This window comes from Zalophus californianus, chromosome 2 (assembly GCF_009762305.2).
Source record: "Zalophus californianus isolate mZalCal1 chromosome 2, mZalCal1.pri.v2, whole genome shotgun sequence".
NCBI classification, from domain to species: domain Eukaryota; kingdom Metazoa; phylum Chordata; class Mammalia; order Carnivora; family Otariidae; genus Zalophus; species Zalophus californianus.
Genome location: NC_045596.1, coordinates 35,501,968 through 35,519,316, shown reverse-complemented (window position 1 = coordinate 35,519,316; position 17,349 = coordinate 35,501,968). Strand labels below are relative to the sequence as shown.

Genomic DNA, 17,349 nt, shown 5'->3' with positions numbered 1-17,349 from the left:
GATTGCATATTCAAATAAGAAATGCAGGTGTGTGTGTGTGTGTGTGTGTGTGTGTGTGTGTGTGTGTGTTTTAAGATTTTACTTATTTATTTGAGGGAGAGAGAGTGAGAGAGAAAGAGAAGAGCATGAGCTGGGTGAGGGGCAGAGGGAGAAGCAGGCTCCCTTCTCAGCAGGAAGCCCAACGCTGGACTCAATCCCAGGACCCCGAGATCATGACCTGAGCCAAAGGCAGACACTCAACTAACTGAGCCACCCAAGCACCCCAATGCAGGTGTTTTTAAATAAGATTAATCACAGTATTATTGGAAGGAAGAAAATAAATTTCTGGAAATGTTCTTCAATGGACACTGCTTGCTTTGATACCAGAGCTCCTAACTGGAGTTGATTATTGAATTTTGGAGATTCAGTTACTAGGAAAGAAATATGACCAAATTGTTGAACAAAATAATAAGTCCCATTAAGTGGAAGATCTTGTCGTGAACAATTTTATTAGTGACCTAATCAATACTAGAAACAAACAAACAAACAAACAAAAAAAACTGATGAATTTTATGTCACAGGGACCATGTCAAATGAATGCATTTATTGTCACTACAAACCTCATAACATACAATGCAACAGATATCATTATTCCATTTTCATTGATAAAGTAAAAAAGTCACAGAAAGATTGCAAACTTGCTCAAGGTATGTAATCATAAAAATCTTTTCCTGTTGGTATAGATTTTCTCTTATATGTCTTACATGTCCTAGGTTTATATGTCTTACATGTCCTAGATTTTCTCTTATATGTCTTATATGTCCCTTTCCATGTTCAGCTCAAGCCCCTCTTCCCCTAAGAACTCTGGTTCCCATGGGCTCTCAGTTTGGTCCACCTCCTTTTCTGTGGATGATCTCATCCAAAGCCTCAATAACTGATTGAAGACTAATGAACTCTCAAGGATATAGCCTCAGCTCAGATTTCACTCCAGCACTCCAGATTGGATATCCAATTATGTATGTAACACTTCCACTTGGAATATACCCTCTATACTTGAATTCAGAATGCCTGAAGCTAACCTCACCATTGTCACTATACCTACTGAACCAGTGCTTGAAATCTGGGAACAGTCTTGATTCCTCCAGAGCTTTCCCTTATCGCTGCCCCCTACACTATACATCAAGCAGTCTTATCAATTCTTTCTTTGTATGTTTCAAGCCTGTCTCCTCTCTGTCCCCTCCTATAGCTTTAACTCAGGTTCCCACAGTTTCTCACCTGAATTACAATAGCCTCTCCACTGGCCTCCATGGCCCTAAAGTAGACCCTTTCTATCCATTCTCCAGAGCCCATGTGAGAATCTGATCATGTCATTTCTTTATATAAAATAATAATAAACAATTGCTTCTCACAGCTTTCAGGATGAAGGTCAAATACATAAAGCCCTTTGTGATGTGGCTCTTAATTTGTCCCCTGGCTTTGTTTCCCATAGCACTCATTGCCATGCACTCACATTTAAAGTTTAAAGAAATAAATAAGATTATTTATTTCACTAAAATTTATAAATTCCAACTATGTGCCAAATTTTCCAGACAGAGCAAAATATTTTTACCAAAACATGCCATGTCCTTTAGTGCCTCTGACTCTCTTGTCGTCCTTATGCCTAGAACACACTTTCTTCCATTGTTCACTCTTCCTTCTCAACAGACACAATTCACGTCCAGCAGCACCTCTCAAGGGAACCCCACCTTCCTCCCTCCAATGGGATATGTGCCGTCCCTCTTTTGCACCCCCAGCATTCACTCTGCACCACCCTCTCTTCCCCTACCATGAGACCAGGAGCTTCCTGAGATTGAAGGGTTTGTGTTATACAATTTTGCATCCTCTACACTTAGTAGAATGTCTGCAGCACGATCAGAGACATTGAGCACATATTTGTTGAATGAAGAACAAACCAAGATTTAAACCTATGACCATCAGATCCTAAAGTCTACGCACTTCGCACTATAATATAACAACACAATATAGCATGATAGGAGAAAATCAAGAAAAAAAGAAAACTCTCCAAAGTGATGTTTTTAATCCAAAATAAGCAAAACCACACTATTTTATTATCAAACTGATCTTTACTTAAGGAAATATTTACAGTGGATATTTCCCTATGTCATTAACAAGCTTACGACATAATATCAAATTTGCTCTTAGCACAGTACTCAAGGTGAAAACGCAGGTTTTTGTTGCTTGGTCATTGCAGTAGGTATATGGAACTGACTATGAAGTGGTCCCACACACACACACACACACATGGGAAGCATGAGGTAGGATAAAAACTAGCTAACCACCTTTAAAACAGAACAGAGAGCATCATTATTCTACATTAGTCTCCATCAAGATGTGGCTAAATGCTTATGCAGATGTTAGCCATGCCTGAGGAAAGGCTAGCCTGTTGCCTTTATTGTCATCCACCATCTACCTGGCAGCTTCTACTAAAGTGGTATTTAAATGTCTGTAAGAAAACAACCACCCTCTGAAGAGATCCCAAACCTGCATGCCACAGTCATACCCTCAGCCAGCTCTGGGAGAGAAACCATCTTTCTCTCTGTTACCCAAGCTATGAGAATATACGCATAGAAGGTGCCAGACATGGTGTTCTCGTCACCCCCAAATGTGGAGAAAAAAGAAAGGAGGAAAGAAGCAGGAGGAAAGAAAGGTTCACAACAATATATCCATTTTCATTTCCTTCTCCACCCCGGTCACGGCCATGGCCATGGTTTATTTACATGAGTCAATAAATAAATTCCTCTTCCTGTGTTTTTTGCTTTGGTCATGTTTATCATAACCAACCAGAGATGTTGTTACAATACCCAGGATTGCAGCAGATTCAATGAACTTTAGTGATTACATTTTTCTCTCCAGAAATAAACATTTTTCCAAAATAATGGAAATCAGACTTTTTAACCGTTTTCACATGCTTGGGATGTAGCCTATTTCTACACTCATATATCACCTAGGCTCAAATAGAATAATTGACTGAAGGCCTCAGGAAGACCTGGCTGATCTCTTCCCTCTTGACTTCATGGTATCAAGAATTCTGAATTTGGAGGTATGAAACATAAGTCGTGAATCCCATCTCTGCTAATCTGTAGTAAAATTAGCTATAACAGATTGATTCTCACATTCATAGAATAGGTACAACCCTCCTGCGTCCACATCACCCAGCTCTTCTGGGGATCAAACAAAATGGATGGCATTACCGTACTTTGTATAGCCATGCATAAGTAACTGCTATTAATCACTGGCATTTCTCAAGACTGAATCTTTGAATCTTTGATATCTTTTCTAAAATTCTCTCCCTTGAAGGACTAACCTATTCAATTGCCGTCAACTACCACCTTCCTGCCCCTGGCTCCCAGGTCAATACATTTTTTCCTGTGTTCTCACCTCAGCTAGTTGAACAAACATTTCCTTTTTAAAATCCTGACATAGGGGTGCCTCTCCAGTTAAGCGTCTGCCTTCCGCTCAGGTCGTGATCTCAGGGTCCTGGGATAGAGCCCGGTGTTGGGGGCTATCTCTCTCTCCCTCTGCCCCTCCCCCTTGCTTGTTCTCTCTCTCTCTCATAAATAAATAAAAAAATCTTTAAAAAAATAAGATCAAATCCTGACATAACCTCAAACTGAGCAAGTCTAAAATCAGACTTTTCCACAAATCCATGTTCTTCTGATCTTCCACTTCTGGCTTTGGGCTGTTCATCTTCTACTGGGTCCTGAAGTCACCTTCCATCCATTCCTCTCTATTGATCAGACCCAATCATAAACCAGTTTCTACTGTGGTCATGTCCTTATAAATTTCTCTCACATCTGTATTGCTGCTCTTCTTACTGCCCCTATGCAACACTAAATCGTCATCACCTTTTGCCTAGATTACTAATACCCTAACTGACTTGTCTACTCTATTTTTCTACCCCATGCACTATCTCCTCTCTAACAATGTCAGAAAAATCTTCTACAAATCTTCTTCCTGGGAAGTTACTGATCCCATATGTATTATATATATATATACACATGAACACATTGCAATTCTGCAATGTAAATGTCTTTATTTATTTGAAAGATGTGGAAGCTGAGAGTCAGAGATATAAAATGACTTGCCCTAAATCATGTAGTTATGATGTGGAAAAACAAAAGGGAACCTAGTGCCTCTGCCTCCCAAACTGATAATGCAAGTTCTTCTGCTAACTTGTCACATCTCAGCCCTTCCATCAAGGGTTGTGTGGCTTCCGTTCACTCTTAAACATCTTCTGATTCTCCCCTTACCTTCAATCTATGCTTTCCTACGTGGCATCAAGGCACAATGGCCACAGAGATTGTGAATACCTTGATGGCAACGTTCAGATCTTCAAGTTTTCCATCTCTGTATTATTGTCTGCTCCTAAAATAAAGTTGAACATAGCAAAAAAGAGAGACAGAGAAAGAGGGAAGGAGAACAGGAGGAAGAGAGGGAAGGAAAAAGGAGAGAAGAAAATCAAATTTTCTAAAATTCTTATAGGAAACAAGATGCATTATCATCACTTCTCAGAATAAGGCCCATAGATCCCCTGCATCACATCCCCAGGAGGGGGGTCCCAGGGCGCCACCCCCACTGATTCTGATTCAGGAGCAGGAGCCCTGACTCTGCACTAAGAGCCCCGGACAATTCTTATGCACACTACAGACTACAAATCACTGAAACCTGAAATCTCTCCTTGTTTTTGCCACAAGACAGAATTTTTAAACAGCATATTCTCTTTGTGCCCCTTGAGAGGAAACAAACATTTAATAGGAAATGTGCCTAATTCCTATGACTATCAGTGGATGAGACTGACACCTTTTTCTCATTTTCTCTTTTTTATGGAAAGAAGAGCTCCTAATTAAAACCTCCCACGGAGCTGACAGTGAGTCAGGTGCAGGCACCTACACTGTCTTATTTTCTTTCCCAATTTTGTGAAGGAAATGTGACAGAAGACAGTGAAATTTTTTTTTAAGATTTTATTTAGTTATTTGACAGAGAGAAAGAGCACACGCAGGGGGAGCAGCGGAGGGAGAGGGAGAAGCAGACTCCCCGCTGAGCAGAGAGCCCAATGTGGGGCTTGATCCCAGGACACTGAGATCATGACCTGAGCTGAAGGCAGATGATTAATGACTGAGCCACGCAGGCGCCCCAGAACTTTATATTTTTTAATTGAAGTACCGTTGACATACAATTTTATATTGGTTTCAGGTGTTCAATACAGTGGTTCAACAATTATATACCTTACCAAATGCTTACCGCGGTTAAGTGTAGTTACCATCTGTCACCCTACAAGCTTACTACAATATTATTGACTGTATTCTCTATGCTGAATTTTCATCTTATTTATTTTATAAATGGAAGTTTGTACCTCGTAACCCCCTTCACCAATTTCACCCACACTCCACCCCCTCCCCTCTGGCAAACCACCAGTTTGTTCTCTGTATTTGAGTCTGTTTCTCTCACTCCCTCCTTTAAAGTCAGCACAAGAACAGGCTGTGAATTGAAAACTTTGTGAGCAGATTTTCAAATGATGTGCTCAAATTGTTGTTTTAGTTTAGAGGATACACCAAGTTAATAAGAAAAAAAAAAGCTTCTTGATGGTTTCCTAGTTTGAACCATCTATATCATTTTTAAAAGGGGAAGGGGACATTGCCACATACTTTAAGTCTATTCATTTTGCTTTGTTTAGCTTTTTGTTTTGTTTTTAATTATAAAGATAATTTTATCCTTAAAAATTTACACTTCCTCCACTGACATGTATTATAAGATGACGGGTTCATCTGAGGCCCTTCGGTCAATTGTCATTAAAGAGGGATTTGATCTAAGTAATCCCAACTGAAGTAGAAGCTGTGGGGGATAAGGCTGGCCTAGGAATCAGAAGTCCCAGATCTTATTTCCAGTTTGGTCACAACTTTGGGGTCTTTATATAATCCCTCCAGAACTCACTAGCCTCTCTAATAAATGAGAGGAGTGGACGAGATTAAGGGCCACAAATTCAAAGGTTTCTCAGGAGCTGGGCAGTTAAAGCAAGCATAGGAAGCAAAATGGTAACAGAAGATGACAGGATGTAGTGGTGATTATCAGGACTGGATTTTATGCCCTCTCAAAAGGCATCTGAATTGGGGCGCCTGGGTGGCTCAGTCAGTTAGATGTCCAACTCTTGATTTCGGCTCAGGTGAGGATCTTGGGATCCTGGGATCCAGCCCTACCTCAGGCTCCACACTGGGTGTGGAGCCTGCTTAAGATTCTCTCTCTCCCTCTGCCTCCACTTCCCCACCCTTAAAAAAAAAAAAAAAAAAAGCATTTGAATTGGAAGTAATTTTAAAACACTATGTTAACCAAACCTTTGAAAGTCAAATTTAGCCCACAAGCTACTTATGATCTCTGAACTAGATAGTTTTTCAAGTACCTTTCAGCTTTAACCATATGTGATTCTAAAATAATAAGTAATGGGGTGCTTGGGTGGCTCAGTCGTTAAGCGTCTGCCTTCAGCTCGGGTCATGATCCCAGGGTCCTGGGATCGAGCCCCGCATCAGGCTCCCTGCTCAGCGGGAAGCCTGCTTCTCCCTCTCCCACTCCCCCTGCTTGTGTTCTTTCTCTTGCTTTGTCTCTCTCTGTCAAATAAATAAATAAAATCTTTTAAAAAATAACAATTAATGGTCATTGAAATCACCTTAAAGCAAAGATAAAAGTTAACATCTATCTAGTTCTTACTCTATGCCAGGCTCTTAGCTAAAGACTTTACTTATAGTAACTCATTTTAATCTTCATAATTACTCAGTGAAGTGGGTATGTGGTTATAATCCCTCTTTTCCAGAGAAAAAATTCGAAGCATAGAGTTTAAATAACTTATCCAAGCTAATTGGTATGTTTCCGTTTTGCAATTGCCTTATGTTATCCTCAAGTCTTGTGATTACAATATGTTAATTTTGCTTTGGATTAATTTTTTTTAAGTATAAAGAAACCAAAGAAATAGTTATTACTTGCATGAGCTTGCTCCCTGGAAGCAACACACCACTCTTGACATTCGGCATATTTTCTATGGTCAGTTTTCTACGCATCTTGAATTCCAAGATCATACTGAATACTTTAGATTATTTTTAATTTAGGTTTTTAATTGATATGTTTTATGCTACATATTGTCAGAAGCATTTCTCCATGTCATAAGAAATCCTTTTAAGTCTTATTCCTAATAAATGCCTAAAATACCATTAAAAAAAAAAAGAATTACAATAGCACTATGCAATAGAGCAAACCATGCTTAATCAATTTTAAAATGGATTAAATATTCAAGTTATAAACCTTAATCAAGAGACTTAATGAAAGCTAAAAGTAATATTTCAAATTTAGGTAATATTTTATATATTAACATTATTTAATTTTCTCTCCATCAGTAATAAATAACAAAGTTATTTTTGATGTCTCTAAATTACTGAACTAGCATTGTGTACTTAGAGGACTAGTTGTTATTAACAAGCTAGAGAATAAGAACGGTGGTAAATTTTCACAAAAAAATGAATTATCTAAAATGTTAATAATTTTTAAAATTAAGAAGTGTTCGATCGATGTCATCTGAAAGTTAATAAAGTCATAGAATCAGAATAATAGAACTAGAAGAGATTTCTAGAAACCAACAGACACTGTTCCTTGACCCATTTATTGGACTGTACCATAGCTGCAATCAGATTATAGGAATAATTATTTTATTTTAATCCAAAATACCAAATGAGATAATCATTAAAATTTGATCGTTTGGACTTCTGGTTTCTGCTCCAACATGTAAAAGCTTGGAAGTTGTCACTTCCATCCTTGCAACAAGTAAAAGCTGGACAAAATTAAAATCACTGACTTTTGGGGGGGTCCATCAAAGAACTGAGGTTGCAGGGCAAACTGCCACCCTGAAACCTAGGGAGACAGATGGATTCAGGGAGACAGCTGAGCTCTGCTTACCTAGAACCCAAGTCTTTGGGAGCCATAGGTGGATAGGACATTTAAATGCTAATTTTGATAAACTGCTGGAAGCTAAATGTAGACTAGCACGACAGTGTGCAAGTCCAAGGAGCTGCTGTTTTAGGGGGATCTCCACACTTTCATGAGTTTTACCTCCAGGAACCACAACAGGTTCTCACAGTGAAGGACCAAAAAAGATCCCTCCAGGCTCTGCCAGGAGGTGTGGCGGCGGGGGGCGCGGGGAGAGTAAGCCCTGTGAAGTGCAGGTGGAGCTAATACCCCATCGTTAAGTGTGGGCTATGCTTTCTTTCCAAAGAGCACAGCAGAAGAAGTAGGGAAAGAGGGTGAGTATACGATGGAGAAACCTGACAAGCACTGCCTCAGCTAGGCAGTCAAGTTCGGCTTCAACTGTGAAAAGTCAGGTCCATAGCGGGTACCTTTACACGATATGATGAAAATGGAGCTTTACCTCTGTGTCTTCCTCCTCAAAACACATAACACTCGTATAACCATAAGAAAAACATTGAACAATCCCCAACTGGGAGAAATTCCTTATCTGCGCAATACTCCCCCAAATTATCAAAGTTATCAAAACCAATTAAAGTCTGAGAAACTAAATGTACTGTGTTATCTTACATGGGATCCTGGAACAGGAAAAGGATATTACGTAAACACCGAGGAAATCTGAATGAACTATGGACTTTAGCTAATAAGAATGTATTAATATTGGTTTATTAATTGTGACAAATGTACTATACTAATTTTATAATAATTTACTATACTGAATGAACTATGGACTTTAGCTAATAAGAATGTATTAATATTGGTTTATTAATTGTGACAAATGTACTATACTAATTTAAGATTTTAATAGAGGAAATTGGATGTGGGATATATGGGAAGTCTCTGTATTATCCTCACAATCTTTCTATAAAAACTATTCTAAATAAAACATTTAATTTTTAAAAAGCAAAGGCTAATAAACATGGAAAAAATCTAACACTAGCAATGAAAAGCTTACAAAATAATGTAAATATTAATAGTTTGCTATAACTCAGGTAATTATTAATTAAAATTAAAGAATTGGATGTTGTTCCCTCATTAAAGACCAATTTTCAGCTTGGTACGTGGCCTCAAATATATTGCACTTACTATAATTTTTATTGAAATTATAGTAGAAAGCAAAATGACAGTCTTGTTTCTATTTTATTCTTGTTTCAATATTTCTATCATTTGATAAAGAAACACAGTTGCTCCAAAGAAGGATACATCTCATTCTTCCCCTCGTCCAAGAGAAGAGTGGGAAAATACCTGGTAGAGCATTTTCCAAAATTAATTTCACAAAATCACAAATTTTTTCCACAGGAAAAACAGAAAAGTAGAATGGGAGTTTTTTAACGAAATATTACATTCCTCTCCTGAAGAGCCACAGTGTACTTCAGCATAAAAGACTGAGAAGTCCTAGAGTAAAGACACCTTGTGTGGCCATCGTACAGTTTCTCACAAAGCACATATTAACATCTGAAAGAACACCAGATTTCCAAATAACAAAGTGCATTCAGATCATTCAGGAAGAACGTTAATCAAAATAATTTAAAAATGCCCTTCTTAATCACTCCAGATGCGTCTGCCTGGCATTCATACCACTCTACTCTACAGTCTATTTATCCTTCGTTACATGTCCAGCCCCTACCTTGGACTCCTTCACCACAAAACTCTGCTCGTACAAATTTCCTCTCTCTTCATCTGCAGATTAATTTCATTTCTGAGACTTGCTTATGTCGACCTATCTGAAATGCCTTCTTCCTCTCCTCCTCTCCAAAGCCTTCCCTCTTTCAAAGACCAGCTTAAGTCACACTATTGCACAAAGCCCTCCCTGATCTCTCCTGACCCTAACCATTTCTTTCTTCACTCTTCCTCCTACTGTCTATGATGCTTACTTTGCCATTGACTAGACAATGTCCAATGACTTCACTCAGTATTTCTCAAAATGTGTTTCCATAGATGATCCAGTTTTTATTTGGTTTTGTTTTTCCCAACCAAACCTTAGTACTAGAAATCCATATACTTCAGTAGAGAAAATGCTAATTTGGCTATTGTTTGTGTGTCTCTGAATGCATATGTTTGCCATTTCCTTTTTATAACTGTTTGAAGCAAAAAAATAAGTCCTTCACTTGATGGTAACCTACCAAATGTAATGTTTAACACACGGTACATGACAAATACGTGTTGCATTAACATGTTCCTGAGCAGTCACGGTTTCAGGTATTCCAAAAACATGTGTATATTCAAGGAACTTGTTTAAGGATCTTCCTCCTATCATCAGAAGCCAAGAGTATGGAGTCCCCACCACAATCTCCAACCAAAATCCCAATCCCAGACTCAGATCCTGGGAAGGAAGTGTTCTTAACTAAATGTATTAGATCTCAAAGAAAAGTGTCATTAACCATAAGCATAATCTTTGTCCAGGATCCTGAGCTTCCTCTGAGCTCATTGACGGGGCTCTGTCATCCCCATTCATCTCATATCCAAGCTCCTATCTGCACCTGAATCTGTCCAAGGCACTAGTTTGAGCTATTATATATGGGGCTCTTAATTTTTTCAGAGTTCATTCACACAGTGGGTCTAATACAAACATGGAGAAAAGGTAAGTGAACATATTTTCTAAAAAACAAAATAGAAGTCAAGTCAAAAGAAATTAATTGTGTCATGTGATGGAGCAAGTGCAGGACTAGGAAAATGTGTAGTTTACTGTTAGCTAAGATGGAGAGAGAACTTGTTTCTTTTGGTGCAGCCTCAAAATCCTCTCTGTAGATGAGCATTCTCAAGAAAATTGTATGAATTCTATGAAAAGAAGTGCTGATCCATGTGTTCAGACATAAAAAAGAGAGACTCCGTGTGTGTGTGTGTGTGTGTGTGTGTGTGTGTGTGTGTGTGTGGTGCAGAGGCAGGGTGTTAAACTGAATTACCATTTGTCTCATTACAAAATTGTTCAATGCATCTCTTCTGCCCTTTTTATTGCTTTTTTCTCTATTACCAAAATTGCACTTATGATATGCTAAACCGTGTGGGTACTTTTGACTATCTATGATGTCATATCATACATGTGTAATGGGTATATTACAGTATATTCTCCACTGACCATAACACTCTTATTTTTTTCAGTTAACTGCCCCTAACTGTGCTTTATCAAATCCCACTAAGAAGAAGAGGTCTCCTTAAGGATGCCATAACTTCTCTGCTCCTTTTGGACTTAAAACGGTGTCATTTAGATATTTTAAGTAGTGCTAATGATTTTACAATTTCAGTCTCAAACCTAAAGCAGATTCTCCTCTTTCTCCTTCCTGTTCAGCTACAACATCTCTTTGTGTCTAACTCAGCAGAAAGAAGGGGAGTCATGGAGTCTGCTCTTTGCTCCCCTTTTTCCTTTCTCAGAGCACCAGTTCCTCCCCCTTGTAGGGGAGGAAGAAGAAGGGGGAAAGGGGAAACATCTCAATTCACTAAGTGGACATGCTGGCTTCCCCTTGATGCACCATGGCAGTTCTAGCTACAGGACGGTAGATAGCGGAGCATGGGTGCAGCCCTAACAGGCCTATGCAGGACTCCTCCACTCTGGCAGGCCCTTTAAAAATGGGACCACTTCTTCTGGATGATCTCCAGCTTGTGGATTCAGGTGACATCCCCCTGACACATGGTCCCCTTTCACTCCATAAAGCACTGGTTGCAGAAAGACTCCAGTATCACTGCCCTCAATAGCCAGGCATATGGAAGGGTGTCCTCTCTTCCATATCTATTTGAACTAGGAACTAGATGTGGGGTGTGTCCTGGCTTCCTCTCTGCCTAGTAATATCTCATCGGGCCATCTTTCTCTGATTCTCTCTTCCTGTGCTTTAATATACATTGGCAGTTTAGAAGGTTCTCTCACGAAGCACATCGAAGTTGAGCAAAGTGGCAGTCTCTCCTTCTTTGAGTCTCCTGGAAATCAAAGATTATTCTCTCAACACTCTCTCCACTGACCTTCCTTAGCTTAAAAAAGAGGAGACACCAGCGCACTTTTCTCTCCACCTCAAGGGGTAGGATGGTGGTCAATGAAGCGGTAAGTTCTCCCAGGAAACCCTTCTGGGAGGTAGGCATCTCCAACTGCTGCTAGCTCTCTAAAACTCAGGACCACTTAACTCCTTTTATACTTAGCCTTGGTCTTTTCAGGGCAAAAGGAAATAAATTCTTTCTCAACAAATAAACTGCAAACTATGTGGACAGAGATGCTACACACTTCTTTAAGGCCCCACATGTGGCAGATTGCCCTGTGCTGATGCTCAAAAAAACACTCATTCATTCATCTGAGAGCTACCTGTGGTTGATCCTAAACAATGTGGCCTAGTCTTTGCATTCTGAGGATACTCACCTGATCGTGATGATAAGTAAACTTTCTCTGTATGCTTTACAGGCCAGACAGAGAGAGACTTTGATCCATGTTTAAATATTTACCTTTATGAATTTTGAGATGCCCTCAACCACATTTGAAACTTCAGTGGGTGATACTGAATAAGGAAAGACACTGGTCACCAGCTTACCAATCTTTGGTGTTGACTTTCCAAAAAGGAGGGGCAAGTTACATGAATAAGCTAGAATCCTGTCTGCATATTGCAACATGGTAGTTCCTTTAGCTTCCAAAAGATTTCCTGACTCAGAGGAGGCGCTTGGTCAATTTTTAGCTGATAGGCCCAAAGAGTGCCTATCTAATACATAAGAAACTATTTATCCAGTATGATAACATACCTAAAAGGTTTCCTGGCCATTATCTCACCATTGGACATTTGACAGAAGGATGAGGTGGGACTCTTTCTGTTACAATTTGACCATGACCTAAAGTGGAAATAAGTCAATAGGTGCCAAAATGACTCCTGTACCCTAAAAGGAGATTCTCTAGAATGGGTAACCAGTGTGCTGCATGAACCAGCAACAAGAGCATCACTTGGGGCCCTGCTGGAAATGCAGAATCTCAGGCCACAGTGCCAACCTACTAAATTAGATGCTATGCCTGACTCTTGGCCTAACTCTTTTCTCTTGGAGTTTATGAAAATGTCTATAGGCAAGAGACCAGCTAAGAAGCTTTGGCTGCTTAATAAAGAAGTGGCATTGAGAACAAACTGCACTGAAACCCCCTCTGGGGGATTAATGTGTTTTCTCTCTGTGGACCAAATGTGGGCCATGAATCAGGGAGCTGCCAGGAGCTGCTATGAATCATGCCCAAGAATACCGCTGTGGAGAGACACATTCCAGGGATGCGGCATAAAGAGCTGGATGCCAGAGGCTGAAGAAGGAATCTGTGCAGGCCTGGTGGGACTAATGCTGCATGCGTCTAGAGGATAGCAGTTGAAAGGACCCAGAGGGGATATCACAGACAAACACAAAGGTAGCCCATGAAAGGCAGAATCAGCCTTGGAAAGGTGGAACTCCCAGAAGATACCATCACAGATGACATTTTATCAGCCACCTGAGACCTCACCTTCACCCACCAACAAAAATCCTAAAGAAGGCAGAAGAAGTCTAATGAATGGGTGGGAAGAAGAAGGTGGGGAAACAGAGATGAAGTCTTCATACCCAACTCCCTGCAGCAGGCTGACCAGACGCAAGAGATCCCAATTAGAGGATGGAAAAAAAAAAAATAACTTTGAATGTAGTTCAACGTTTTTATTATTGCACTAGATTGGGCAGTTTATTTATGGCAATGGCCTGTGACCAGGCCAGAAGACCTTTCACTTTCTAAGAAGGGATACAGGTATGTAACCTGCCAGAAAATTTCCCAAAGTTTCAGGAAGAATTATCCCGTAAGTTTGAGAGACATCAAGGAAACGGAGCATAGATGTTTTGGGCTCATATTATAACAAAGGCAGCTCATTCAATGTACATGTTGTACAAACAAGAAAAGATATGGAGAGAAGAAGTCAGACAATATTTCACTTTCCCTTTTGCTGAGCTACTGGCTGCAAGCCTTAGCTTTTAACCTAGACTTCACTGACACCATTATACTTCAATCTGAGCAAACCAGTACTATAAAAAAACACAAATTTCTACTTGGGCCGCCAGTCTCAATTTCAGTAAGAGTCAATACTAGCGCTACGATCTGGATGCCAGAGGCTAAAGAGCCAAATAGGTGAATAAAGGGAAAGGAAGAACAGGAAACACAGCGAACTTAATGAGTATCTCAAAATTAACACGTCCGAAACCGATTTCTGGATATGCAAACCCAGGCCCACTGCTTGGTTTAGAACAGAAGTTTGAAGCTAATCTGCTACAAGGAATAACCTAGAGAAAGAGGAGATGAGGCCTGACTCAGACAGAGAAGTGGTCTAGAGAAATCCCCCACAATGGAGAACGGCTGATGGATTTTTAGCACCGTGGTGTCTAATAATAAGTCTTAAGTTGGTGCTTCACCTGCACTGGGCTACTCTGGAATCCCCTTCCCTCAGTCTCCAAAACTTTACTAACAATCTCCTACACACAACTGACTTCTTACGTTAGTGGAATTTTGAGGGAATGAGAAAAATGTGTAAGGGTGATGACAGGTTGGTCAAGAAGGACACATAACCAGAAGTGAGATAGAGAATGGATATAGAATAGACAGAGAATCCACTAAAAAGCAAAAATCCGAGCATAGAGAGCTGCTTGGGTTCATAGCTCAGTCCTGCTGTCTAACAGTGTGGTTGAGCAAGACAAAAATGGGTACTGAGAAGTGGGGTGCTGCCGAAAATGTGAAAGTGGCTTTGGAACTGGGTAATGCTAGAGACTAGATGATTTGAGATACATGCTAGAAAAAGCCACGGTTGCCATGAACAAAATTGTAAGGGTGTTTCTAATTGTAGCTCAGAAAGAAAAGAGGAGAATGACAGAGAAGGAAAGAGAACCATCCTCGTAGAAAATACCTAAATGGTCATGAACACAGAGTTGGTAGGAATACAGATGATAAAGACCATTCTGACAGAGGCTCAGATGAAAATGAGGAATTTGTTATTAGATGGTGAAGAAAAGACCGTCCTTGTCATAAAGTGCCAAAGAACATGGCTGAATTGTATTCAATTTGTAGTGTTTTATGGAAGGCAGAACTTGCAACAATGAAATTGAATATTTAGCTGAGGACCTTTCTAAGCAAAATGTTAAAGAAGTAGCATAGTTCCTTCTGACTGTTTATAAGAAAAGAAGAGAGAAATGAGCCAAAGATGGAATTGTTAAACAAAAGGGAACCAGAACTTAAAGATTTTAAAAATTCTCAGCCTGTCCATATTGCAAAAAATGAGAAAGCATGTTTGGAAGGGAACACCAATGGTGTGGTTGAGCAATTGTTTATAAGGAGATTAGTAGAGATGGGAACCATCAAAGACTTAATCAACTATCTCAACAAAATCCAGCAATAGAGATGGGTTTAGACCAGCAGAAACACTGCCAGATGAGACTAAAGGAAACAGAGCAAGCAGGACAAAATGAAGGAAGACTGTTGGACTTCTTAGATCCAACAGGACCAGGCCAGAGCACTTTTTGGCTGCAAGTACAAGAGAAGAGGAGAAGGAAGAAGAGAAGAGGAACCTCAAAGGCAATTCAGATATTAGGGCTGCCAGTCCCATCACAGGCCCAGAAAGGCAAGGCTGCCTCCACCATGATTTCAAAGGGAGGATGCCTAATGGAGCAGTGGGGTTGGTCTGCCCTGTAGAGCTCTGGGTCACATCTCTAGCCCTGATAGACCTGGAACATGAGCGGTGCCACTGCAGAAAGCCAGGGACTGGGCAGGGCTCTGCAGAGTTCTGAAGGTGTTATTACTACCCTAATAGGTCCAGAAGATAGGACATCTGCCCCAGTGGGTTCAGAAGGAGAGGCCACTGCTCCAGTGTGGCCAGAAGGCAGAGCATCAAACCAAAGAGAATCATTCGCAAGCCTTAAAATATCAAGGAGCTGCCTTACCAGGTTTTGTACTTGCTGGGACCCTTCAGCCTTCCTTCTTTCCTACTTCTGCCTTTTAGAATAAGAATGTCTGGCCCATGCCTCTCCCACCACTGTATTTTGAAAGCACATAATTTATTTGATTCCACGGGTTCATGACTAAAGAAGAGTTTTGCTTCAAGATGAGTCTCACTCATATCTCATTTAGATGATATTTAGATGAAATTTTGGACTCTATACTTTAAATTGATGCTAGAAAGAGTTAAGAGTTGGGGGGCTTGTTGAAATGGAATGAATGCATTTTGCATGTGAGAAGGACATGAACTTTGAAGGCAGGGGCAGAATGCAATGGAATGATATCCCCCAAATTCATGTCGAAATCCTAACTTTCAATGTGATGGTATTAGAAGTGGGGCCTTTGGGAGGTAATTAGGTCATGAGGGTGGAAACCTCATGAATGAGATTAGTGCCCTTATAAAAGAGATCACACAGAACTCCTTTGCTCCCATTTTGCCATGTGAGGACACATGAACCAGCGAGTATGTTCTCTTTAAACACCAAATCTGCTGGCACTTTGATCTTGGACTTCCCAACCTCAAGGACTATGAGAAATAAATGTTTGTTGTGTAAGCCACTCAGTCTATTATTCTATTAGAGCAGCCCAAGCTGACTAAAACAGTGGTCTTAGATGAGTATTTGACCTCTTTATACTTGTTTCCTTACCTCTAAAATGAAAATTATAATAGAATTTACTCCAAGGAGTTATCATGAGCATATAAGAGATAATGTATGTAGAGAGAGTATAAAAACACCCGGAACTCTTTGGTGGGTGATGTTGTGGTGGTGCTCACTCAAGATGATTTTAAGGAATACTGGGTTTCCCCCCATTCATTGGATGGCAGCTAAATCATTCTACTGGATGTTGCATGAAAATGTGACCTACATAATCCAAAAATGTTTGAGATGTGCGGGTAGCCTACCCTTACGTTACTATAAGGAATAGCATTTCTCTGCCCTCCACCTCCTCACACCACCCCCCCACCATGTCCACCACCCCACACAGAGCAACCTCCAAATCCTTCTGCAAACACATCTAGGTTTTTATAAGGGAACTCACATATGCTAATGAGTACAACTGTCTCAGCAGCCATTCTGAGCCTGCCACATTTCTCCTCTCCTCTACCGTCTCTCTCTCTCTCTCGTCTACTGACAATGTTTCTGCTGAGAAGGCTTTGTGAAATCATTATTGCCAAAGGTCCTCATGCTGAGACTCATGAGTGCCTATTGAAAGTACTCTCCTTTATAGTTTTCTGCTCCCCATGCACACTGGTATACACCACTGTGCAAACCTCCTTGTGTGATAGGTTTGCCTGCTGGGATGAATCCTTCCCAGGCCTTGCCATCTAAAACATAAATGGTGGCTCTTGCTCATAGGCTGGT

At 40.2% G+C, this 17,349-nt stretch overlaps 1 protein-coding gene across 5 annotated transcripts in view; it reads right to left on the bottom strand.

The window, feature by feature from the left end:
* GRXCR1 (glutaredoxin and cysteine rich domain containing 1) overlaps positions 1–17,349 on the bottom strand; it is a 306,510-nt gene that overhangs the window by 61,764 nt on the left and 227,397 nt on the right. For 2 of the 5 annotated variants that reach the window (XR_003520589.1, XR_003520591.1), the window contains one exon: positions 4,290–4,404. The exons of the other annotated variants lie outside the window; for them this stretch is intronic. The gene's annotated coding sequence lies outside the window, so the exon portion shown is untranslated. The remainder of the gene's footprint in view (positions 1–4,289; positions 4,405–17,349) is intronic. 5 annotated transcript variants of the gene reach the window in all.